Raw genomic sequence first — 26014 nt, 5'->3', positions numbered from 1 at the left:
GTGGGAGGGACAGCCAAATGTTTTAAAGGCTCCTGTAAGTGTCTTGGTTTAGAAAGACAGGAGTCTGCTAAGGAAGGCAGGAGCCTCCCCTGAAATGGTGAATGTAAACCCTCCCAATTGCTATAAATTTTAAATTAAGGGGCTCTCAGGCAAAAAATATGGGAGCAGGAAATAACAGTTCTTTAATAGGGAAAGGAAAAAAAATAAAAGGATAAAATAAACAATGCAGAACAACACTGAAAGAGCCAGAACCCAACGTGACACCCTGTGGGTCAGGGTGTTGGTGGCAGTCCCATTGGAAATGTGGCTCAGCCCTCCTGCAGTGTCAGGGGTGGTTCTGCTGGAGCAGGGATCCTGTAGAGAAGGATGTATTCTTCCTCTGAAGATCCAGGGGAAGGAGAGACAGCAGCTGTTCCTCTGGGGAATCCCGTGGAGAAAGCCATGCTGGTGTCTCAAAAACCTCTGGATTATATCTGGGTAGCAATGCTTGGCTCTTCCCTCTGGATTATATCTGGGTAGCAATGCTTGGCTCCTCCCTCTGGATTATATCTGGGTAGCAATGCTTGGCTCCTCCCCCTGGATTATATCTGGGTAGCAATGCTTGGCTCCTCCCCCTGGATTATATCTGGGTAGCAATGCTTGGCTCCTCCCTCTGGATTATATCTGGGTAGCAATGCTTGGCTCCTCCCCCTGGATTATATCTGGGTAGCAATGCTTGGCTCCTCCCCCTGGATTATATCTGGGTAGCAATGTTTTGCTCCTCCCCCTGGGCGGAGCATCTCCCAATGGGATGTTATAGCACTTATCAGCCATGCAGTGACATTCAATAGTCTGTTATCAGCAATGTCCCCTCATGAGGGAAGTGTGATTGTGGTCACTCAAAGAGAGAGATAAGGCCAACTGCCCACTTGACAAAGATAATCTGCCATACAGATTTTGAATTGAAAAGATCTTGCATTGCAATCTGGAACATGTAGCCTTTAATCAGCAGCAGCCGGGGCTGTGTGTGCTCCCACACTGTCCCAGGTCTGGAAGCACAGCCTGTGGTGGCTGCAGGGGTCCTGGGACATGGTGAGGCTTCCCAGCAGGAGAAGGAGCACATCACCCAACGCCGAGGCAGGAGAAGTTTGAGGATAAACAAGAAACTTCTCTGATCCCATTCAGACCGCTTGAGGTTGCCCATGCTGTAACAACACACTCTGCAGATTACAGAACCCAGTAATTACAGCTAATAAGTCCAAGTTGTGTAATTACCCTGAAGCACTTGCAGCTAGAAGGCAGAGTTAAGCATGGCTGTTACTCACTCCTTAGGTGATCCATGGCTTTCCTTGCTCCCCATCAAATCCAGGAGCAGCAGAAAGTGTGGCTGCTCTTTTCCCCACCCAGTGCTGGGTGGAAGGGAAAAGCCAGCTCTTTTTCCTGCTTCCATTCCCCAGCTCCAGAATGCTGTTCCTTTTCTATAAGAGAGACAATTCCTGCTCAGATTTTCAGATCTGGAGTGGGAGGTTTTTGAGGGGAGGTTGTGTTTGTTTTTCCTTCCCAGTGCTTTGCTTCCCTTCCTAATTAAAGCAGTTCTTTTGTCAGCCCCTGAACTCCTTCCCACCCTCCAGTTTTGCCAGAGAGGCTCCTTTACAATTCCTGCCTCTAATCAATACACAATTTATATGCAATAACTTTGCCCAGAGGATAGGGAAGCAGCGATCAGCGTTTCTCCTGCACACCCAGCCCGCTGGAGCTGCTGACTGAAGGTCAATGCAGGCTTGGCTGTGACTGATTTTTACTGTCTTTGGGCAACACAGCAGCAAAATGCAAGCTCTGGAAAACCTCAGCTCCATGCAGGCCATAATGGATAGTGCTGTGCAACCTGCCAAGCATGCTGTGAAGCTGGAATTCCTTGGAAAAGCTCTCTCTCAATGCTCCTGCAGCTCTTTCTGATGGAAGAAGGGCACCATGTCTCCCTGGGACGTGATGGATATCCTGAGAGGTGTGAAGCTGGAATCCCTTGGAAAAGCTCCTGGAAGGGCAGGAGGAGATATCAGCAAGGACCCAAGAAGAAGTCTCAGTCTGTCACAATAGGACATGAAATAAAACAACACACACGCTGGAACGTCTAAAGTAGAAAAGAAGGGAAGTTTATTTTTTTATTTAGATATATATAGAATTGGAAAAGTGACCCTTGGATTGGAGGATGAAATTGCCACTTCTCTAATGACACTGGTCAAATTAACAGCTCATCAAACCTATCCTCCTCCAGAAAAGAATGCAAAACCAATCATTATTTACATAAAAATGCGTGAGAACTCTGGTACAAAAATGTAAACACCAGAAGGTTTAGAAGAACTTAGAAGAACAGAACCCAGTCCTCCAGGAAACTTCAGGGGACGAATGTCACCCTCTGTGTCTGTTCACACCCTAACCCTCCCACAGGCATTGCCAGGGAAGAGTGGATTTATCCATTGGGAATGGCCAATTTTGGGTGTGCCATGGTGCCTCACGCAGGGATGCTCCAGCTGACACATTTAACAAGCAGGGAGGTGCAGCCTCGCAGCCATTTGGTGTCTTATTAATCACATTTAATGTGTAGTTTGCTTTAGCATTGATAATTTAAAAATTCCCTGTCGGAAAGGTTACCTGGGTAATTACAGGTATAAATCTCAGGGACGTTCTTGCCAAAACAAATGGAGCATCTCTGCTCAGGCCAGGCATGGACCCAAAGAAGCCATAAAGAGGGTGTGGAGTGATGGAGCAGGAAATCTCCACCAAGCTGAGTAGCTCTGGAGGTAAATGAGGCATTTGGGTGGTTGGGAAGAGGTCCTGCAGTTGTCCTTTATTTTATAAAAGCAGGAGCTGGTGGTGGCTCAGTGATGCCCAGATTTGGGAGGGCTCCACACAGTGTGTGAAGGATCTCAGGAGCAGGGATGGATTGGGCTGAGGTCATGAGGTGCCTCCTCCTAAAGGGTCTCAGGTGTGGCTGAGGAGGTTGCAGGTGTTGATGAAGCAGAAGTGCTGATGCAAATCCTTGGTTAGCAGCAGAAAGCTTCAGTTGTCGTAGCCACTGGCTGGAAAATCCATGTTATTTGGTTCTGTCAGTGAAGGAAGTGGAGTTGGACCTGCCTGATTGTGTTGGGGTTTTTTGTATTTGAAGTGAAAAGCTATCAGAGCATCATTAAGTTCACATGTACCCCTAGAAACCAGGAAATGGCCTCTCTTTGCAGCTCAGCATTGTAAAGCCAACCTCCCACCCTTCCTTCCCTTCAAATTGTGGCTGTCTCCTGAGCAGAGCAGGTCTCAGATGGAGACATTCACCCTTTGTCACATCCTCTGTCCCTGAGGGCCGTGTTTACCCACCTCTCCCCTTTTTGAGGAGGAGGAGGTGAGTGCTTGGAAAGAGAGAGAGGCACTGATTTGGGTTTCTGGTCTGTGCCTGTTCCCAGCACTCAGAAGGATTAGTCATGGTTCACACTGTCATCGTAATTTAAGGTGCAATGACAACATCATTTTAGAAGTCAAATATTCTGTATTGTGAGTATTAGTCTTAGAAATAAGAAGAAATATTAAAGCCTTCAGTGTTTTGGATTGCTTATAACAGCAGGATGTGTGAATTTCAAAGCAAGAAACCCAGGCTGGGACAGGGGCCCCAGTGCCCACGGCTTACATTATGAATAGCAAGAGCAGCACACGGGACATCATCTTGATGGAACCAAGGCAAACAGCTAAAAACACTTAAAATACTCATCTGAAACCACCCCCATGTCTCTGTGGTATCCCAGCCCTCCCTAAAAGCACTGCCTGCCTTTTGTCTTTTACACTTATGTGTTAGCTGCTTCCAGCTTTCTCATCAGCCTCATGTATAAATTCAGACTGTTCTTAAATAAGACTGGTGCCACACAAAACCACTTCTCCCATCCCTGTGTGCTGTCTAACGATTATTCCCTTATCCCTTTATATAACTGAATCAAGGCTGACACTTAAAGCACTCCCTTAGGGAAGTTATTGGATTTAACAGGGCTGAAACCAACAGGGTTCTAGAGAAATGCTCTAAAAACCTGGGCAAGATAATCTTTCCCATAAGTCTCTGAACCACCCTATAAAATCCTAAGGCAATTATGAACTTCCACAGGATGTTTAATTTTTTTTTCCCCAGAAAAGCTAATTATGAGTAAACAGACCTTGTTGCTGTTATTGCTGACCCCCCAAAATGCAGTGGAGGCTGCTCTCCTGCTTCTTTTTTCCCAGGCAGCAGGATGGTTTGGCTCTGCTCCTCAGCAATTTGTCCTCATTTCGATCCCACATGGAATTTTGTCTGTTCTGGATCTGTGGTATAAAGCTCTGCCATGAATTGCTCCTCCTCACTGGCTTTTCCCTGTGAGCCTCCTGCTTTTCCATGGCCCCAACAGCTCTGGCTGCTTGGCCATATCTTTCCCCCGCTTTTATTTCCTTTTTTTGGGACTTCTGAAGGAAGCTGAGCTCATTTGTTCCAGCCAGAGGGAGAGAGTGGATGGGAGAGGCAAAGGGAATAGAAGGCACTATGACACAGAAACGGGGCAAAGATAATTCTCCAAACTTTTCCAATCCTTCCCCAGTCTTCCCAAAACCCCCAGCATCCCAGCTTAGCCCCTCAGCTCCCAGGAAAAGATGTTCTCTGTTGGACAAGCAGGATTATGGAGTACCCAAAGTGCTGATGCTAGAAGGGATTTTGTATTACCTTGGCTGATAATTCTCCCAGGAGCCTGTGCAAATATTCTCATGAATGAAAAACTCCTTCTCTGGTATTTGCAATTCCTTTTATTCACGCTGACTTTTCCTTGCTGAGACTGCTCCCACAAAGGGCGAATAAATATTCAAAGTGCTCATGCCTGAAATGCTCCTGCCAATGTTAGGAAATGTTCTTTTTATTCTTTTTCTCACTGCATTAAAACAATTTCAATTGATGAACCTTCAGAGAAGCTCCTGTGTGGAAGGGGAGGGTGACTCAGGGAGGGAAGAGAAGGATCACATGGTGGTATTAATGTCATTACCTACTCACCAAAGGGAAAGAAACCCTGGCGGTGGCTGGGGACATCTGGATATTAATTGAGAAGCTGAAATGAGTTCATTTAACACTCCTTGCACAGACAGTAAATGTTTCATCCCATTGACTTCTTTGCATGCAGGGTTTGTTTTGCCCTCTTTAATAAATACTCTCTGTAAGTCATTCCACTGGCTGTGTTCCCTGTTTTGGGGCAGGGGAAATATTCCCTGCATGGAAAAAATTAAAGCTTTTCCTTCCTGAAGTCATAGGTAGAAAGTCAGCTACACTTGTTGCTGATTTTCAAATTATTCTTTTCAAATTATTCTTTGCCTGGTGGATCCTGGACTGTAAGAGGGGACAGATGTGTCCTGTGTGTGAAGTTGCTGATGTTTCCAGTTATATTCATATTTATATTATATTATATTATATTATATTATATTATATTATATTATATTATATTATATTATATTATGCTCATCAGAGACCACCTGAATGCCCCTTGGATGGAGATCCAGAGGTGGGTGTTTTGGGGCTGGGAAGCAGGGATGGGACAGCTGGTGGTATCACCGGCCGGGGTCTCTGTACAAATCACAAACAGGACGGGGCTGCTGGGAACGTGCCTTGAGCTGTTTGATTGTCCAGCATCAGCCTCATTCCATGGCTATGACAATGGGAAGATGCCAGCAGCTCACATCCCAGGCTGCAGACAAAAAACTTATTGTTACAATTCACTTTATAAGTTTTTTGACCAATCACACAAAGCAAAAGCACACTGACAGTAGTTCTATCCAATCACCATAAGCACACGTACCTTTGGTTAAGCAATGCTTGCTTATTTCAAATACAATACCTGCTTGTGAGCCTTAAAACACAGTGCACAGAGCTCCATTATTAAGCTTAGAACTTTCTAATATCTTGCTAGATAAACTTTTCTGTAGCTTAGGGAGTTATTATAGACAAGCGTTAATACACAGACCATTGTTCTATTTGTGCTTTTCTACAGTTTAAATAATTTTTCTGCTGACCTATCTCATGGCTGCTGCTTAGCTCCAATCACAGTTCTGCTGTGTCTGGGGCCTTTTGCAGCTCTCCCAAAACCCTCTGATTTTGTGGATTCCCACAGGTGGCAGGCAGCACATAGCCCTCAGCTGGAGCATCCTTGCTGCCCCTCGTCACTCCTGGCTCCCTGAAACTGCTGGAACAGGAGAAATGGCAGCCTGGAAAGTGCTGAAGAGAACATCTGAGGGACCTGGGGTGAAGTGTCCAGGTCTGGCCACGCTGTTTGCTCGTTACTGCCTGTCCAGAACTCCAAGGTCCAACCTCAACCATCAGTATTTTGTGTTTCCAAGGCAACCCCGGCTTTAACAGCCTTCATAATGACATCATTTGGTTGAAATGAGCATGCATGATCTTTTGATTACCACTGGAAATATAAATTAGGTTACTCTCCCCATCCCCAGCCACTTGAAAAATAAATGCATTGGAGGGAGGGGGAGGGAAAAAAAAAAATCTCAGAAGAGGGTAAATGGAAAAATCAATTTTTACATTAATGGAGTCCTCGTTCAGCATTTCTTCTCTTTATAGATTTAGATAACAGTGATATCTTAGTTTCACAGAGCAAAGAAATTAATTACTTACTAATGGTGCAATTCAGAAATTAATTTATGTTGTCCATTTAAATGTGTCATTATTAATCAATTTAAAGGAAGAGGCCTGTAAGCCAGCACCATCTGAATTGACTTATGTTGCCAGAGGAGTCTCCCTGCCCCTTCCTTTCCAGAAAACACATCATTCCTGCCACCTGTGAGTTGTGTACCTCGAGCTGCTCTGGCATCCCTGATAGAACAAAAAAAAAAAAAAAGGAATTCCTCAAATTCTACAGGCCTGATAGACAGGTCCATCCTTGATGTGTTTCCCTAGGTATGGGGCACTGACAGGGTGCTGCAAAAAAATTTTAAGGCTGTTTTTTGATTTTTTTTTTTGGCTGTATTTATTTGGATTCCTGGCCTGGAATTCAAATTTCACACTGAAAAGGCAAAGCACATAAAGAGGATGCTGTCTCCAGAGGATGGGGATGTTTTGGTCCTAGCAGGTCTGGGCCAGTTCCTGGGGTTGAGGACACCATGGGCACCCCAAAAGGGTCAGGGTGGGGCAGCTGCCCGAGGAGGGTGATAATTAAATTGTCACAGCCCTGATTATCTCCTTTTTACTGCTTTATTTCAATGGGAAGAGGTAATAAATAGCACAAGTATTTTCTTTCTCTGAGTAAGGCTTGTCCTAGGCTGGAAAGGGAGGTCCTGGACCATGGATAAATTAAAAAGCACTCCTTGAAACTGTGAGGATTTCAGAATGGCAGCACCTAACACTGCCTTGTTTCAGTTAAAATTATTTCCTTTTTCCTGTCACTTGCAAACAGGCTCCCTCCATCCTTCTCGTGGGCTCCCTTTGTAATATCACTGCGATTTTGGTGGTATCCCAGTGTAAAACAGAGGGCTGTGGAGGTCTGGAATTGCAGAGCCTACTCTGTATTTGTATTTATGGGCATTTCTTTCCTCTTTCCCCCCTCCCCTGGAAGCCAGGCTCACGTTTAACATCTGCTGCAGCAATAATGCTTCTTTATTAGGCTTGGGAAAGTTTAGACATGTGCTCACGATGGAGCAGAGCCTTTATCTGGCTTAAAGGGTTTCAGATTAGTTTCATGTTCTTCCTCACTGTTTTGTTTCTTCAAGCCAATTGCTGCCCTGCTGCCCACACCAGGCACATTCCAGCCTGGAAGTTCTTTATTGAGCTGAAATCCTTTCCCAGCAAAACAGCAAACAGAGAGTGAGGAGCAGGCTGCAGAATTAATCAAGAAACCATTTAGCACCTGCAAAAAATACTTGTGTCTGAAGATTTTGAGGTTTTTCTGTCAAAACTTTATTCAGTGCTAAGCAAAAGGGAAAACAAGAAGCTATAAAAATGTTTGTATATATAGCATCGAAATATTTTTGCTTTCTCCAGTGTACGAATTGAGAAGGAAACATAAACCCAAGTTAAAAACCTTGACTTGTTTAATGCTGGTTATCTCCACCCAATTTTCAGAATCCTTGTGCTTTTTAGGATGAGAGAAAAGCAGTCTGGGGCATTGGCAGCCTGATTTTTATTAATTTCCCTCCTCCTTCCTTCTCTTCTTGTTCAATAACCTCAGAATCCATCTTCTGTGGGGTTTTTTGGTGCCCTGGCCTTGCATGGAGTCATGCCATGAGCTTTTATTCATCTGCTGACAGCAGTCCCTTGAAAGTGAGCTCTAGGTCCTTGAATTATATTCGAGCTGTTGAATATAATTTTGGATTTCCCTCACTCTGGAGTTTCTGGAGGGCTGGATTTGGTGCCACTCCTGGCATGGGAACACAGGCCTTTTATAACCCAAAACCCTTGGATTCTTGTGACTTTGCAGATTCTTTTATGAAACAAGCCTGAAAGGTGAGGTAGGGATGGAGCAGGGTTTTCCCTTACCCTCATTTCTCTTGGTCTCTGTTGTTTTCCTTTTCCTAGAGGATCTCACCCCAATTTCCCTCACTTTTGTGGGATCTGAAGCTGAATCCCTCCCGCCTCTAGAAGAGATCCAGAGCTCCTTGGGCCTTCTGTGTCTTGCTGGGATCCCTTTGTCCAAATTATAACCAAGAGCATCATATGCCCCCAGCCTTGGCACCTGCCCCTCATATTGAGTTTTTTTTAATTCTTTTTTTTTTTCCTACTGCAAATCTTATTCTCACATTTTAATAGCCTGAATTAAGGGTCTCAGCTGTTATTTTCAGGGCACAGCCCCAGGCAGTCATGTTGATAGCACCTGCTGGGTTAAATATTGCACCTGCTCCATCCCTGTCTCCGTGACATGGAGGTCAGTCGTGATGTTACGCGGAAAATGAAAGTATTCCCAAATTGTGGTGCCATCTCCAGGCCCCTGGAGCGAAGGGTGCTGCTGCTATTCCAGGTTTCCAGCAGAAATCCCTGCAGAGGTGGGGGATGTATGAAGAGACACACCTTGGCTAAAGGAGCTTTGCAAAGTGGGTTTATATGCATTGATTGTTACGGTGACAATGTTAGTGAACGAACAAGGCCATCAAAGGAGATTTTTCCATTCAAGAAAGAGGAGGAAACGTGGGAAATGGATCTAGAGAAAATTCTCAAAGCCTGAAAGAAGGTTCACATAGTATGCAAACTTTGAGATAAGAAATGCTGACTTAGAAATGCTGTGGAACAGGACAGACATTGTGGAGAGAGAAATGGAGCTAGGAACAAGTTTCAAAGGATGGCCTTGTAAAAAGACTGGACACTTTGGAGAAATAGAGCCATGAAAGATGCATTGTAGTAGGAGTCATGAGGGGTAATTTTAAATGATTGGCTTTAAGGCATTTACAGCATGGTGTGCCCGAGAAATACATTTATAATATAATTAGGAAATAATTGGCTTCTGATTATGATGGTGTGAATGATAGCATCTGTATTGTCTCACCCTTCACGTGAGACTGAAAATAGAATAAAAGTTTTAAAACACCTCTGGGTCAGAAAAGGGCACAGCCATTTCTTTCTCTCCTTCTCCTTGTAACAGTGCAATCCACAGGTAATTAGTTATTAGGTTAAAAATAAAAGTAATCTAAGTACCATTTCTTAATTCAATAATTTAACCTGAAAAAACCTTATAACAAAAAATAGTTGGCTGGCTATGGTAACTATAGCTCATAGCTCTTGCCACAAACCAGTTTTCCCCACTCCCCAGGTGCAATATTTAACCCAGCAGGTGTTATCAACAGGACTGCCTGGGGTCATACCCTGAAAATAAGAGCTGAGACCCCTAATTCAGCCAATTAAAATGTGGGAATAAGATTTGCAGTACGACCAAAAAAAAAAAAAGAAAAAAAATAATCTCAGCTGCTGTTTTTCTGAGCACAGCGTGTTGGCCAAGCCAACTTTATCCCTTCCTGGCTGCTCCCAAGGGTAAGGTCCCACTGCAGCAGGACAGCAGCACATGGACTTCACCTGCTCAGAGGCAGCAGCTCCTCTGGCACTGTTTTGCTGATTGCCCTTAATAAAATGTGAAAAATGCCTGTATTTTATGATTGGCTTTTCGCAAATATTAAAATGAATATTATATGTGTTGTGTTAGAAAGTTATGCTGTGTTAATTCTCTTAATTAGTGTGTTAAATATAGTTTTAGGTTATAAAAATAGGTAAAATAGAAACGATGCTATGTAGGATAATTTTTTCAAAGAAAGGACTCGCACCAGATAGCAGCCCCAGGACACCTGAATCTTTCAGAGAAAAAGAATTTATTGCTCCATTATCAGAAGAAACGAACTTCTTCCCTCCTCGAAGGCGCTGTCAGGATTCGGAGGAAGAAGTTGACAATGACCAGACAGAATCCTGTGTTTGAATGGAATTTATGCACCATGTATGAGGTGTATGAATATGCAACAGGCTGTTGTTTTTAAGGGTTAATCCTCTGTTAACGTGGGATCCTTTTTCGGACTCGTGCTGCCCAGAAAAAGGTACCCAGACTGTCTGTAACTCTTTGGTTCTCTTGTCTCATATTGTCCTGATTCAAATTGTCCAAATTATTATTACTCAATTGTATTACTACTTTTATAACCATTTTATTACTTTTAAAATTTTGAAAACAAGTGATTGGCGTTTTTTCACAAGAATGAGAGTCCGTGGAGCGCAGTGGGCGGCTCAGCAGCAAATAAATGAGGGGTTGGTGCAGCAGCTGCCAGGAGCATCAGCCTGATGTGCAGGCTCACAGGTCTGTGAGTGCAGCTCATCCTCCTGGGAGGGCAGAGGAAGGCTGGGAGAGGGGGAAATCTGGGAGACGGTTCAGTGGGAAGCCGGCCCCTTGGAGTGACAGTGATTAATGGGCCATGCTTTGCCACTAAGCAGGCTGAACATGTGGTAGGTGTCTACCAACGCTTCCTCTGAAGGCACTTATCTCATAAAAATGAGTTCTCCCGTGTATTTGACAAATCTTGATTGATTTTTGCTCCTGCCTACCTTTCTGGTCCCTGCCTCTCGCAAAAATCACTGTGTATGTGGGAGTTCCCTCCGAGACAGAACTGGCTCTGGAGCGGCGAGGAAGAGCTGGGGACAGCTCCTTTGCCATGGAGTTTTTTCTCCTGGCAGCCATCCTGCTCTCCCTCCAATGCTGAAGTCCTCCCCATGCCTTTAGTGCTCTCCAGCTCTACCTGTCAGCCAATTAAGCCACATCCTTGCAAAAGTTTTAGCACAAGCTTGCTGCAGTGCAGCTCTTCTCACAGTGGAGAAGAGACTTGCAAAGGGATGGAATTACACAGGGACACAGCAGAACCTGCAGGAACACCACTGAGTGTCTGTGAATGATGAAAAAACCCTTTTTATTAAGCACAGGTAGCCTGAAGTTCAGAGGCTGGGAAGGGAGAAGTCAGAGAGATGGAGTCACCGTCCACAGACAAGGTGTGAATGTGCGTCCAGGGAGATGTTCCCATCTGAGATCAGAGCATTCATGAGCAGCCTATAACCAGGAAAAAGAAATCACAGAATCCCAGTGTCACTGTCATATTTTCTGGAAAAATCCCTTTGCCAGGATTTCTTCTCCTGGGAAGCTGAGAAGCCTCAGAGAAAAATGAAAACAATAATTATCTGATTGCTTCTCCTGTGTTTTGCTGCTTTGGGATGTGGTTGGAGATCGTTTATCCAACATGTGAATGGTTTTTACTTAATGACCAATCATGGTCCAGCTGTGTTGGGGCTCTGGAAGGAGTCAGGAGTTTTTCAGTAGTATCTTGTTGAGCCTTCTGTCTGTATCCTTTCTGTATTCCTAAATCCTATCCCTCCACACTCTTGTGAAAAGCCCTTCATAGGCAATGCTTATTGATAGCAGTATTTCATATAAATATATAAACCACCTCACAATTTATCCCAGAGAAGAGCCCTGTGATGCAGTAACAACCCAGATTATCCATATGCAGAGGTAGCACCAGGTTGTTGAGGTTGGGACTGATGGCATTTTGTGTTTAGTTTTAAATGTTTATTTTTTTAAATCTATGTTATAGTTTTATAGGTAGTGAGTTTTGTAGTATTTTATTAATAAGGTATAAAATGGTTAACTATTTTTTGTTATAAGTTTTTTTTCAGGTTAAATTGTTTAGTTAAGAAATGATACTTAAATTATTTTTATTTTTAACTTAATAATGAATTACTCAAAGTCGGCAATGTGGACTTTTTTGTTTAATTATAAAACACGACTTACATTTCTTAAGAAGAAGGACTAGTTTTTGCTTTAAATATTTTATTTTGTTTTAAATATATTACTATATTCTAAAACTCTTAACTCTAAGGTTTTTATTTTGTGATATCATACACTTCTAATTAAACTACGTACTTGTAATTTTAGTGTAATTAATTACTTTTGGAAGGTTTTTTAATGGTTTTAGGTAAAATGTAGTGGTTTTTTGGGGGGGGTTAGAGTTTGTTAGGTTAGAAAGTTTAAAACTCTCAGTATCTAGAACTTTAATTTGCCTTGTCTGTCTCCTTTCACCTCACCTGAAGCTCATCTACCTCTGTTTTATCAGGCTGCCCCCATGAACAGAGAGCTCCTTTTCAAACCCCAGCACTCCCAAATGAGTTTCAGGCCCTCCAAATACTGAGATAGGGGCAGCAAAACACGGCATTTGCAAAGCATTCTTCAAGTGATAAGCAATTCAGAGGTGGAGTACCCTCTCTGGGAAGATGCAGCCAGGGAAATTCCACCTCCAGCAATGGAAAGGTACACCTGGATCCACTTAAATGAAAGGCTCTCGTTAGGCAGGATTAATTGGGCTGCCTTGCTTAGCCCACCTGTGAGCAGTTTTGTGGCTGCAAGAGCTTAAAAAAAGCAGGAGTGAGGCACTCCTGAAGTTTTTTGTTGACTTTTCTTATTCTTTTTCTTCTTTGTCATCTTCTTTGTTGTCTTTGTCTTCTTCTTCTTCATCTTCTTTGTCATCTTCGTTGTCTTCTTTGTTGTCTTTGTCTTCTTCTTCTTTGTTGTCTTCTTCTTCATCTTCTTCTTCTTCTTTATTATCTTTGTCATCTTCTTATTCATCTTCTTTGTCTTCTTTGTCATTGCCGTCATTGTCTTCTTCTTCTTTCTTCTTCATCTTCTTTGTTGTCATCTTCTTCTTGTTCTTCTTGTTCTTCTTGTTCTTGTTCTTCTTCTTCTCCTTCTTCTCCTTCTCCTTCTTCTTCTTCTCTTTCTTTCTGATGTTTTTTCCTGCTTTATTCTGAAGCTGAAGTTGGAGGAAGCTTGAAAACTTGGGATGGCAGGTAGGCAATGTTTGGAGTCTGTGGATTTAATTGGAGTTTCTCAGAGGGGCTGCTGCTCCTAAGGAATTCTTCTGTTTTGGATCAAGGTACACAAGCAAGTGAAGAGGCTGGGCCAGATGCAACATTTTTGGAGCTCTCTAGGGCTAGGAGCTGGCAGTCTTTCCTCTCACAAACAAATCATTTTGGGAATGAGCTTGGATCTGACGTGCTCTGTTGCAGGATGCAGATGAAGCAGTGCTTATTGCTGTATTTCTAGAAGGGATTAAATGAAACAGGACTAAGAGGTGCTTATCTGGAGAGATAAGTTTTCAAAGTAGCACAAAACTTCTTTAAAGAAAGCACTTGGTGGGTAGGCAGGGCTTTTTCTGGGCTGTGGGGGTGACTTTGGGCTGCTGGGAAAACTCCACAGATGGAGACTGGTATGAGAACAGTTCACTGGTGTTTGGTGATCCTGTGAAGTCATGAAAAAAGCTTGAAATGCCAGGTTGGAGGGGGCGTGGAGCAGCCTGGTCTAGCGGAAGGTGTCCCTGCCCATGGCAGGGGGTCAATGAGATTCACCTTACGACTCAAACCCTTCTGTGTTTCTGCAATTAATTTTTAACTGCTGTAAAAAGTATTAGGGCTGGACCCTCAGTCTGGAGTGTCCATAAATGTCTGTTTTGGTGCTAGGGGCTGTCTCCTTGGGGAGCAGAGCATGGACAGCTACCTCAGATGCTTCTGTCTCTCCCAAATCAGGTTCAATTTCAGCTCCCAGTGCAAGGTTAGACCCAAGCTTTGGCTGTCACTGCTTTCCTAGATTTTGTTAATGTGCTGCTGATGCTGGCTCAGGTTCCTGGCCTATCCTCCCCCCCTGTATCTTCCTCCAGAACTGCAGTAAAAACCCTACATGTGCTGTAGAAAGGCTGCTGGGATGTTTTCCAGGCAAATGGCTGCAAGGAGGAGCAGCTCTCTCTTTCCTTTTTGTTTTAACTCTGCTTCTCCTGAGCTATGTCACAAAATCCATTAGTTTAGCTAAATTTCTTCCTGCTGTGGATTGTGGTATTCTGCTTTCCTGTGGAATTGTGGGTCTGACAAAGGAATGGTAACTTCTGTCCATCCCCAGCAAATCATGACTCTGTGGCCACCACTGGGGGATGGATTTGGGGGAAATGAATGTGGATGCTGCTGAATTTTACTTGTTGAGATGTGGGAGCTGTGACAATGTTGGTCACAGCTGGGTGTTTTCACCTGTCTGGGGTTCAAGGCAGAGTCTTGCATCTTTTCATTGCCGGCTTTTTGGCTGCTTGTCCTTGTTAAACTCATTTTGTGGAGCCTCCCATCCCTGCTGCAGACTCCACTGCGGATAATGGGGTTGCCTGTGTTTGCTGAGGTTATCACAGCCCTGCAGTGACCAGGCCAGCCTGTTTACAGCTGCATGTTGCTTTTTTTAATAAAAAAGGACCCCTCTTGTGCAGCGTTAAGCTACCAATGCAAAACCTGTCTTGCTGTCAGCGACAGACTAATAAATTGAATTTTCCTACAGGAGCAGGGCTACCTTCTCAGCCATGAATATCCATGTGATCCCAGCCATGAACAGTGGTGTTCAGAATCAGAGAAGGTGAGATCTTTTCATTAAGGACAGAAATCTCCAGTTGGGCTGGCTGTTGCTCTCTCCTCCCTACCTGCCCCCAGAGAGCTCTCTGCGAATTCCCCTCTGAGCAGATCTGTCAGTTTGTGGCACTCGGGGCAGCGCTCGGGATCATTTATCTCCAGTTATATTATTTCTGCTGGTTTCTGAGCTAATAACAAGAGATGAGGGCTCATCTCCTGCTCTGGGCACCTTCCCATCACTTAACTAACAATTAATAAGGCAGATAATGGAGTGTTTCTCCCACACAGGAATAAACACTGACTCTATTAAACTGCGGCAGCGCAGCATCTCCAATCTGTTCAGAAACTGCAGCCAGTGCACAATCCTGTGCCCTGCTTGGAAGGAGCTGTTTTCCCCAGTCTGCAAGAAGAAAACTAGGCTCAGTTTGTTGTTTTCCAGGCTGGATGGGTGAAAAGTTGGATTCACCCACTTGGATTAAGGGACACTGTCCCAACAGCGTGGTCACCCACAGCATTGCCCTGGGAGAGCTGTGGCTGTCCTTCAAAGCACCCTTTTCCCCTCCCTCCTCCTGCCACTGACTCTCTCGATTGTTTCCCCTCAGTCTGTCCTCTCAGAGACCAGCCCCTGCAGAATATTGCTGGTGGCAGTGCAGACTTTTCTGACATCCAGAGGTGTGCCAGACCACTGGGCTGCCATTTGGAGAGATCAAATGATTCCTGTGGCTGTAGAATCCTGACACTAGCCTTGAGGGCTGGAGGGAGCGGAGAGTCATGAGCTGAAAGCTGCCCCTTTGAAGTTTGGGATTTCTGGAGATGTCATCTTTTATACCCATCACCAGGCACGTTGCTTTTCATTTTGTTGGAGTGTTTTTCTTGTCTAGATTCCTAGAGAGCAAGACCTTACTGCAAGGCAGGAGGGATGATGAGAAAGATAGATGAGCCCAGACACTTATGCATTACAGATCTCTTTGAAATGGAGCAGTTCCAATTTTTCAGAGCTAACAACTTGCTAACACCCTGTGCATTTGTACACAAAAATTCTCTCTGGGCTGGGTAAAAATTGAGAGTTCCCTGGTGCATGGGGGAAAATCTCTGCTGGGTCTGGCTTGAATTGTGCCAAAGCTGAGCTTGGCTTTAAGTCAAAGGTTTTTCTCCAAAGCTGTGGAGTGGAGGGGCATCAAAACCCCTGCTCTTCTTTAAGGGGCTGTTTTGCTGTCCCCATTTAGTGGGGACAATCCCTGGTGGCAGTGGTTGTGTGAGAGATGCTGGCCTTGAACAGGAAACCCCTCTGTGCCCATTGTGGTGCACGCCCAGCCCCTTGGAGAGCCACTTATTCCCAGGATGGGTGGAAAAGCAATAAAATTACCCAAAACTCACTTAAGCTAAGTGCCAGTGTTTCAAAGCACTGTGTGCTTTCCCAGCTGAGGGTGTCTCATCCCTTGGGCACCCCCCCTTCCATTAAAATTCCTGAGGGTGACATGCCATCAGGTTGGACTGTGCCATGCCAGGTACAGGTTAGGCAGGAAGAGCTTTTCTCCTCTTTAGAACACAGAAAAGTAAAGTCTGCCTGTCACTTCTGTGCTTTTACCACTTTTGTTGAGGATTAAGCAACAAACAATCCAGGCACAAAAATTGTCTGGCATATTTTGGTCTTGGCCATGCTTCCAACATCCCTGTCTTGTTCTGGTGTGCTGCTATTGAGGGACCTGCTATAATTTTCACCTTTTATCCTGCTAGGGCACCTCTAAAGGAATAATTGTTTATTTCTCATGGTTAAAATCTGATCCAGGGAGAGAGGAGCTGCTCTGCATCCTGTGGCATCTGCTGGGTCATCAGCCCTGGGCTTGCAGGGCATCACTGTGGGAATGCAGCCTCACATCAGTGGCTAAAATTTCTCACCGGAAGGTGCTGTGGCTTGGCCTGAGCTACGTCCTGCTCCTCAGAATCTTTGCCCGAGCAAAAAGTGCTCTTGCATGGACACTACAGCAAAGCAATAGGCTCTGCCCGGGCAGACACAGGCTTAAAAATGTGCTTTAGCCAAAAAGAACTAGTTAAAATAAATCTTTCCTGCTGCCTGTGACCTGGATACTCTGTCTGATGAGACCTCAGTGGCCGTGGTCCTTGCTAGTGGAGCAGCAGCTCTGGCAGGTGAGCAGGCAGAAAAAAGCTGTGCTGAGACTCTCTCATCAGCCTCCCACATACATCAATGTCTCGTGCTTCTGAGGAACTCTTGGACAAAAAAAAAAAAAAAAAAAAAAAAAATATATATATATAAAAAATAATTCCCCTTGCACACAGAGCAGTGACAGATCTGGATTGTCTGGAGAAGATGAAATAATTTATAAGCTTGGGTTTAATGTTCCTGTTTCCTCTTTTTTTTCCCTTACAGCTGCCACCTCCCCACCTTCTGTCACTGTCGTCTAAATGAATTTACAAGGAGAAGAAAATACTTCTCGTTAATGTTCTCACACAAACGAAACATTAGCCAGGGTGACAAAAAGGAAAATAATTGATTGTGAAAGCAAACCTCCTCTGAGACAGTCTGAGCATTATCAGGAGCAGCCTGGGAGAGGGACTGGGGGAAAAAGGGACAGGGGAGGAGGAGAACAGAGCAGCCTGCAACAGCAAATGTAGCGTTTATGATAATTATCCACGTTTTAATCCTCGTTTCCAACCAAGCATTCACTTCCTTTAATTAGTTCTCGATTAGAAAGAGATTATCTAATAAATTGTACAAATAAAGAGCAGGTTATCTTTGCAGTATTCCTGTACACCAAGTTCTGAAAGGATGGGGACGTGGGGATGGGGCTTGAGAGGGACACGAGCATGGAAAACCTTGTTTTCCTTTTTTCTCATTTCCTTGGCTGCAAATATTGGCTGTTTCTGGCATTAGCAATGCAGCCAGTGAAGTAAATCCATAATTAAACTGAATTAGCATGTACTTGGAAGTTTTACATGCACAGACACAAAGAAGGTTCCTGCTTGGAGCATTTCCAGTATGATTTGCAGGGGAGGTGATGGGGGACGGGGAGAACAAATAAAACCATAGTTTAGTTAAAAAGTGCTTTTGCTGAAATTCACTCTGAATTTTTGTGCCAAGAGAATGTAACGTGGGCTTCCTGGGTGGCTGGAGGAACAGGGCCTCCTTAGCTTACCAGGAGATCTTTGGAAGTCACCTCTCAACTGGCCTCTGTGTGTGTGTCACCTCAGAGGTCTCTGGGTGATGCACACAGGAACTGGAAGCTGTGAGAGGTGGGTGTTGGAACATAATCAGCATTTCTGCCCTTCAAAGGACAAGCTCTTAACTCTACACCTTGCCCAAAACCCCAAGTTGAGGCAGCAGATTCATCTTCAGCCCCCTGTTAGCTTCTCTCTGGTAATGAGCTCCTCAGACAAATGTAATAATTAAAGCTTTCCTAAATTAAATTTCCCCAGAATACGTCTACCAAAGTTTGGCTTCTCTCCTTTAAAGTCAGACATAATCTTGGAAGAATGAGGTCACCAATTTTTTTCCTGATTGAACATTTGAGAATCAAGCTTCCATTGCCCAAGAATTCAGTACCACCAGTCAAGTCCCTTTCCCCATCTCTCAAATATCTTACACTTCATCTTGCTGCAACAATGAAATCAGATTGTACCGGACATTTTCCAACAGTATTCTGTGTCTCATATTTTACTCTCAATTTGGATTAAAATTTATCTTAATTGTGCCAAATTATCCACTGTGTGCTGTGTTGCCAAATTCTCAGTGTTGGTGGGAGCCACATTTCCCTGGGATTTGTGTCGTGCTTTTGTCACCTGAGGTGTGGAGGCAGGTGCTGGCTGGGTCAGGCCTCACCCTGCTGCCATCTCTGTCTAACTTTGCACTGTCTTTCAAAGCCTCTGTGTGACCCCTCCTTGCAGAGCTAGGCTAGCAGGGAACTTCATTTTAACCCCTACATAGCAAAGCCAGGTTCTGAGCTCTTGCACTTCTTGGAAGATTTCTTTGGGCTTTCCACCCTTCCCAATGATTTTCTAAGCCCATGGTTGAGCAGTCAATACTTTCATTGTCTGGTTTTAATCCAACTTGACAAGAGAGGAGAGATCTTGGAGATCCTGAGTTTGTGTCAGCCCAGATAAATCAGCCTGGACATTTCCACTGTGTCACCTCTGGAGTGCAGGCCCATGGTTGGGTGGTGTCCTCCAATGTGGTACTGAGGGGGTGGAGGAGTCCAAGATGGTGGTGTTGGAAGGAATAAAGGTGGGGTTTGGCAGAAGCTCCTTGTTAGCTTCTCTCCTCAGCTCTGATAATGAGTTACCTGTGCTGTTTTGCCAGGTTCTCAGAGCTGGTGGGTGTCACATTTCACTGGGATTTGTCTCGTGGTGTTTTGACAAGAAAGGAGAGATCTTGGAGACACGGAGTTTGTGCCAGCCCAGATAAATCAGCCTGGGCCCTTCCATTGTGTCACCTCTGGAGCACAGGCCCTTGGCTGGGTGGTGTCCTCCAAGGTGGTGCTGAGGGCCTGGAGGGGTCCCAGATGGTGCTGTTGGAAGGAATAAAGGTGGGGCTTGGCAGAAGCAGCAGTGAGAGGCTGGGAATTGCCTCCCTGGCTCTGTCAGGGAGCTTCAGTCAAGGCCGTGTCCCTCTGGTGTGTGTGCCCAAAGTGACCTCCCCATCGATCCAGACAGTCAATAGGCAGCTACTTAAGAGCAAAGTTCCGTTTTCTTTCCTTATTTCTATTTCTTCTTCTTCTTCACTTTAATTATCTAAGATAGATAAGCAGCTGCAGGCCAATTAGAAAACAATTACCCGCTGTAATCAATGCTGGTGTGGAAAAAGGGCGAGCATGAGTGTAAAAGCTCAAGAAATGCCTTAAAACACAGCTCTGAGGTAACACTATCCATGACTCCCCATCCTTGAAAACTTTAACTTCCCCAAGGTAAAAAGCCAGAAATGTGAGGAGTTTCAGCCAGAAAAAAAAAAGCCAAACTAAGTGAAAGAACTATGGAAACGCTTGGACCCTTCCAAAAATGCAGAATTAAGGATATCAGGATAAGGATGGGGACAACAGCTCTGTGATTTTTGAGCAGGTTTTTCTGTTTTTCTATGCTGCTTTCACCTGGGAGAAAACAATCCTAATTTTATACAAGCTGTTATGGGCTCTGCACTGGCTGTTACCATTCACCAATGAGATCTGGTGGTTATAATGGATGGCTGGACGAAAATATCAACTCTGCTCTCAGCGCCAGTCAGAGGCAGTGACTAAAATGATGGGAATTATTAGGAAAACAAGGAACAAAACCTGCTGTGGCACGTGTGTCATGAGTGGCTTGCCACTGACTCTGGCAGGAGAGGGAAATGTGGGGAAAGGTCTGGGGAGAGGCAAGAAGGATGCTGAAGGTATGGCAGTGGTTCTTGCACAGAACAGCTTAAAAGGATAGGTTTTTGGAGCCCCCTGCCCTGTGTGCTAAAATCCCACAGAGATATGGGAATGACCCACCCCAGGGTCTCCCTGTTCATCCCAGGGTGAAAATGTCTCCCAGGAACACTTCACACTGACCTTTTCTGTTCTCTTTTTCCCAACCTCAGGGGTGCCTGAAAGGGGTTATCTCCACAGGGAAAATGCACTCAAAGAACCTTCCCAGACAAAGGGTGATCTGTGGTCTAGCTCTCTGATGTCATGCAAGGCAAAGTTGGTGATTTCTCAACTGTGTTTGGGACAGCTGGAAAAAATGGGATATTTGTCAGCTAGGAGTTCAACGTCCTGGTCCTGCTGCCTGTGGCAAGCACTTGTGCTGTGTTGTGTGACCCCCAAAATGAGGAGTTTATATTCACAGCTTTGGTTTTATCTGGGTGTTGAGAGCCTCCCAGAGGAGCCTGAAACCCCTGAGCTGTGGGTGAATATCTGGGAGAGCCTGCTCCAGATGCAACTCAGTGGCAACCCAGGTGCCAAAATATCTCTGTGTGAGCAGCAGGTGGGTGAGCAAAACTGAGCTGTCTGCAGTCCTGGAGAGCCTGGGTTTGGAGAGATTCCCAGCAGACATCAGCAAAAGAAGAGCAAGAGGGGAATTTTCTCAGCAAAAGAAGAGCGAAAGGTGAATTTTCTCAGCAAAAGGTGAATTTTCTCCATGGCTGCCAGCTCAGTCTCTCAGTTTCTCCTCTCCTCACTGTGTGTTTCTCCAAGGAATGCAATCCTGAAACCAGAGAAAGGGATGCTCAGCTTGGTGCTGCACTTGGCAGAGCTGCTGGAGAATTAGAAATAGCGGCATTTTCCTTCCGCATTTAATCTCTCTCTGATTTCCTCTGATGGTCACCAATATTTCTGCTTCATTATAGATGACATGCAATAACAAAAGTGGGGCTTTTTTGGTGAAATATTAGCTGCACGCCGGCGGTTGGCTCGCAATGAACTGTCTGCGTGCAGATCGCTAACTACAGCGTAATTATCAGTGAATAATTCATGGTGAATAATTGAACCATTTTAGCCCTTTCTGCCCAAATCAGACAGTGACTCATGATTTCTGGGAATTATTCTTAGAACACTTTAATGGTGCCTATTTCACACGCTGAGGTCAATCAGGAATATCTGAAGATGGGCTGATCTGTTCCAGGGCCAGACAGGAACAGGCTTTTGTTGCAGGAACTTGAAAGGGGAGAGATAAAAACGATTCCCTTTTGTTCCAACTTGCTGCTCTGAGCTCTGCCATCCCCTGAGCAGCTTTGCCTGTGGAATTGGGTGCTGGAATGTTTGTGGTGAGGTGGATGCATGGGAGCAGATAACAGCACATGCCAGCAGCTTCCTTCTCAGCTCTCATCATCCCAGGCCCACAAACAACTGGCTTTGAGCTCATCCCCTCTGTGGGTCTGTGAGCAATCCATGGATTCAAGGAGCTGTAGGAATACAGCACATTCCAGCAGTTTCCTTCTCAGCTCTCATAATTTCAAGCCCACAAACAGCAGCTCATCCCCTCTGTGGGTCTGTGAGCAATCCATGGATTCAAGGAGCTGTAGGAATACAGGGGTGAGGAATTTCCTTCTCCTGTGGGTCAGAATGGCACCAGTTCTGAGGGGAGAAGGAAAAGGCTGATGTAAATGTGCCTCCCAAGCCTTCTGCTCAGAGAATTTTGATCTATTCCCCAATTCCCTTTCGTTGTTCCTGCCTTCGCTTCCCAAAAACATACATGATCTGTCACAATTTATAACCTCCAGTTTAAGGAGAATGGGGCAGACAAATTAATCTCTATAAAAGCTTCTTTTTTTATTGCACTTAATGTGCACCTTTTGCCTTGTGTAATGGAGCTTGCATTCTGAAAAAAAAATAACTTTGACATCTTCCTATTTTATCTCTTCTTTGGCTGCACAGGGAGCATCCTGCTCCCTCCATGAGCCAGGGCAACTTCCCTTTATCTCCACCTCCCTTTCAGCTGCTGTTTTGCCCAGATCTCTCTCTCTCTTTCTGCTCTGTGGCATGTTTAGGTATTGTCCAGCTGCACAGATTTCCTCATTTCCTTCCCTTCTTTCTCATCAGAGGTGTCAACACTCTTCAAAGTGCTGTAGAATCACCGCGACTTCAATTTTCCGGGGTTGTTTTGCCGGTGAGGAGCATCCTGCAGATGATGAAAAGGGGATTTTTGGGTGATTTTGGTGAACCTTGACCTCCCTCCTGTGCCAGACCGTGTCCCACACGGTGGTGGGTGTAGCCTGGTGCTCTGTGAGAAGGGATGTTGGTGCTGAGAGGTGCCCATGGATGGGGCAGGGGCATCTCCAGTGCATTTTGCCCTGGAGATTTCCTGTCTGGCATAACCCCTGCATCCTCCCTATGCTTTTCTGCATCCCCCTCCCACCCTGGTGCTCCTGGAGGGGCTCAGAGCCTCCCCTGGCTGGGATCCCACGGGGAATCAGAGTCTCCTTTGACTTTGGAGTGTCAGGCTGCAAGAGAGCTGACCCCACCGAGGAACAGGCTTGACCCCAAACTGTGAAGGAAAAATGCAGACAACCCCACAGCCCAGTCCCCTTCCCCTCTGTGCCCTCTCTCCTCCTTTGCAGGACCTGGGAATGTTCAGCCCAGCGTACCCAGCAGGGCTTTGAAGATTTGCTGAACAAAAAAATGGGGGGGATGAAGGCTTTGAGACTTTTTAGGGCTTTCTAGGAAAGGAGCATTGCCGCTGCAATTACAGGAAGCTTTGTTTTCAAAGTATTTTTGTTATTTTGCTCCCAAAAAGGAAAAAATCAGAGGCTGACTTGAGAATTAGACCCCCTGAGTCCAGGAGAGCTTCAATCAACTTGAATTTGGTGGTGTTTTGTCAGGGAAATAGCAGCTGTGGGGTTATGGCTTTGCGCTGTGAATGGGGTGGGTTCAGGGCAGAGGAGGGCTGGAAGCAGAGGGAATCAGGGTCTGCTTTCCTTTGGGAATCTCTGGCTTGAAAAACACCCAGGCAGCAAATGAACTGCCATGAACTGCTTCCTCACTCTGGAGCTGAGATTGTGACTTGCACAGCGCCTGTTTGAGAGCTCAGCTGGAGCTTCCATCATCCAGGTCTGGAGAAGAAAAAGGGGGAAAAAAACTCCACCAAAACATGAGTTTTATCCTTTTGTATTACTTGATGTGGAAAAAAAACGGTATGTCAGCACCTCCTGAGGTCCCCACAGTGCTGCTGAAACATGAGAGCTGCCTTGAAACCAACTGGATGGAGATGGAAAAAAGGCTGTGAGCAGCACTGGGAAATGACTGTGGCATCCAGGGGTTAAAGTTATGTTTTCCTGTTTCCCCTGTTCAAAAAAATACCCAAAATGATGAAAAATGGACATGTTTGTCTCTGTGTTCTGGTCCCTGCCAGTGCAGAACCATTGTGGGGTGCAGCGCCACTGGAACATGCAGCTGTCCCCATTGGGAGCTCCACTCCAGGGAAAACCCTTCCCCAGGGAAAATGAGGGCTGGACTCAGTGGGGAGAAGGCCCACCAGGATCTGGGCATGAGGAAGAACAAGTTGGGCATTTTTGTCTGGAAGAAGCAAACAACAAAAAAAAAAGCCATGATTATGAAACAGATGTGAAATCCTATGGAAAAGTGGGAAATCTGACAGCAATTCCAGTGTCTTTTCTCTTTCCACATCATTTTTGCCTGCTTGGTGATCCTCTCCAAAGTGATGCAATCCCAGCTGCTCCTTCCAGTGTTGATCAAATGCATCCCAATATTCATGTTCCCAAAATCAAGTTATATCTCCTGGATGCCTCCTGGGTATTACAGGGACTTTTATTCTCCAAATCAAGGGGAAGAGGGCACCCAACTGATTTCCCAGGAGGTGAGGGTTCTGTGGATGCTGCATTAGACACTAAAATTACCCACTGGATATTACACAGAGCATGTTGACATGAAAAAAAATAGGCTATTTTCTCTTTCTGAGTAGAAAGAAATTGGCTGTGTGCACTCAGACATGCTCCACATTTGGATACTGCATCATTGTGAAAGGGATGTGAGGTGGAGAATATCTGGGGTATTGGTATGTAAATGAACACTTTAATTATTGCAGTCTGGTTGCTGATTTCCCGTGTCTGGTGCAGCTAGAGCACCTGGATCCTGTAGGGATGTGGAGATTTTTTTTGGATCAGGTGAACAGCTGGGGGCTGGCACATCTGGGCAATGCATGGATGTGACTGTGTTCAGAGGGGCCTGAGGATGAGGGAAGAGATGAGGATCTGGCTCCGTGTTTCAGAAGGCTTGATTTATTATTTTATGATATATATTACATTAAAACTATGCTAAAAGAATAAAAGAAAAGGTTCCATCAGAAGGCTGGCTGAGATAAGAATAGAACAGGAAAGAATGATAGCAAAGGTTTGTGGCTCAGCTCTCTGTCCGAGCCAGATGACTATGATTGGCCATTAATTACAAACATATAACATGAGCCAATCAAAGATCTACCTTTTGTATTCCACAGCAGCAGGTAATAATTGTTTACATTTTGTTCCTGAGGCCTCTGAGCTTCTCAGGAGGAAAAATCCTAAGGAAAGGATTTTTCATGAAAACATGGAGAATACCTGACCCATGGTGGGAGATGGAAAAGCAAAAGGGATTTTGGTGCTGTGGTGTGAGGGTTTTGAAGCCCACTCCTAAAACCTGGAGCTGAGGCAGAGCAGGGGTGCCAAGGGCTCCAGCCCCCAGCCATGCCAGGGCTTTGCCTCCTCATTATCTCATGGATCCCCCTTGTCTGTGCCCCGGGCTTTTCGCAGACCCCCATTATTTCCAATCCCCTTCACTTGTCAAAAGCAATTTGGCCACTTGTTATCGGTCAGACAAAACAGCTCTGGGCTCTGCCAGCCCCACTGGGGGCTGCTCCAGACCTCTCTCCCCCTCTTCCCCTCTCCCAGGCTGAGCTGCTGAGGGGAGCATTCACCAGCCCCAATTAGCAGCCCAGGAATTTTAATTAGTCGAGCAGTCAATTATATCACAGGACACCCTTTGCCCTCTCTCCCACTGTCCGTGGGCAGAGCTCCCAGCCCTGCTCCAAGCTTCAGAGGGGCCCAGCTGCCCCAGATCCTGGTTTGTCCCCTCTGGGGCACAGCCCCATCCCTGACCTCCCCTTGAACTGGGGCTGGACGCCCTCCCAAGAGGGACACAGAGCAGGGAAGAGCTCTGGGCTCCAATCTCTCACTTGGAGAGCAACGGGATGGGGAGGTTTGGAGAGAGGAGCCTTTCCTTCCCTTCTGATGTGCCTCTTGATGCTGATGTACCTGTCAGCTCTCCTCTGAGGCTGGCTCACAAGCTGGGACACCGGGGAGCTGCCAGCTTGTTAACGCTGTCACTTGCCTATCAGTGAGAATCCCTTTGGATCTGCTCTGCTATTTCTGCTTTATTTGCTTCCCAAAATTGCCTCCTCTCCCACTCCTGCACTCAGGGCTTTGCTGCATCTCCAAGGTAGCACTTCTGCCCACCACTGCTTCCTCACCTTGCTGGGGCATCAAAAACCTGTGCTAAACTCGCTGGCCCTTGCCATTGATTCAAGTCCTTCCTAATTTTGGTGCTTCTTATAGTTGTGTGTCAAGTGTTGCTCTTTTTGCTGTAAGATCAGGCTGCAGTGAGTGTCAAATCTGCACCAAATCACATCCTCAAGGTGCTGGAT

General features: G+C 45.4%; 1 long non-coding RNA gene across 1 annotated transcript; it reads left to right on the top strand.

Moving 5' to 3' along the window:
- The first annotated feature begins 13173 nt into the window (after positions 1 to 13173).
- LOC132075879 (uncharacterized) lies at positions 13174 to 17477 on the top strand. Its single transcript, XR_009418847.1, has 3 exons — positions 13174 to 13324; positions 14847 to 14921; positions 17304 to 17477. It is a non-coding gene; the product is annotated as an uncharacterized LOC132075879 (long non-coding RNA).
- Positions 17478 to 26014: the final 8537 nt, after the last annotated feature.

The sequence above is a fragment of the Ammospiza nelsoni genome, chromosome 8 (genome assembly GCF_027579445.1).
Source record: "Ammospiza nelsoni isolate bAmmNel1 chromosome 8, bAmmNel1.pri, whole genome shotgun sequence".
Lineage (NCBI taxonomy): Eukaryota > Metazoa > Chordata > Aves > Passeriformes > Passerellidae > Ammospiza > Ammospiza nelsoni.
This window is presented reverse-complemented; position numbering and strand designations above follow the sequence as displayed.